This window comes from Propithecus coquereli, unplaced genomic scaffold (genome assembly GCF_000956105.1).
Source record: "Propithecus coquereli isolate 6110/MARCELLA unplaced genomic scaffold, Pcoq_1.0 Scaffold592, whole genome shotgun sequence".
NCBI lineage: Eukaryota > Metazoa > Chordata > Mammalia > Primates > Indriidae > Propithecus > Propithecus coquereli.
This window is the reverse complement of record NW_012151863.1, coordinates 468,680-468,897: the sequence shown is the minus strand read 5'-3', so window position 1 is coordinate 468,897 and position 218 is coordinate 468,680.

Below are 218 nucleotides of genomic sequence, written 5' to 3'. Positions count from 1 at the left end.
TTTGAAAAGTTTCTGTTCACATCCTTTGCCCACTTTTTGATAGGGTGGTTTGATTTTTTTCTTGTTGATTTTCCTAAGTTCTAAGTAGATTCTGGTTACCAGCCCTTTATCGGATGTGTAGCCTGGGAAAAGTTTCTCCCATGCTGCAGGTTGTCTGTTTGCTCTTGTGACCGTTTCCTTGGCTGTGCGGAAGCTTTTTAATTTGATCAGGTCCCATT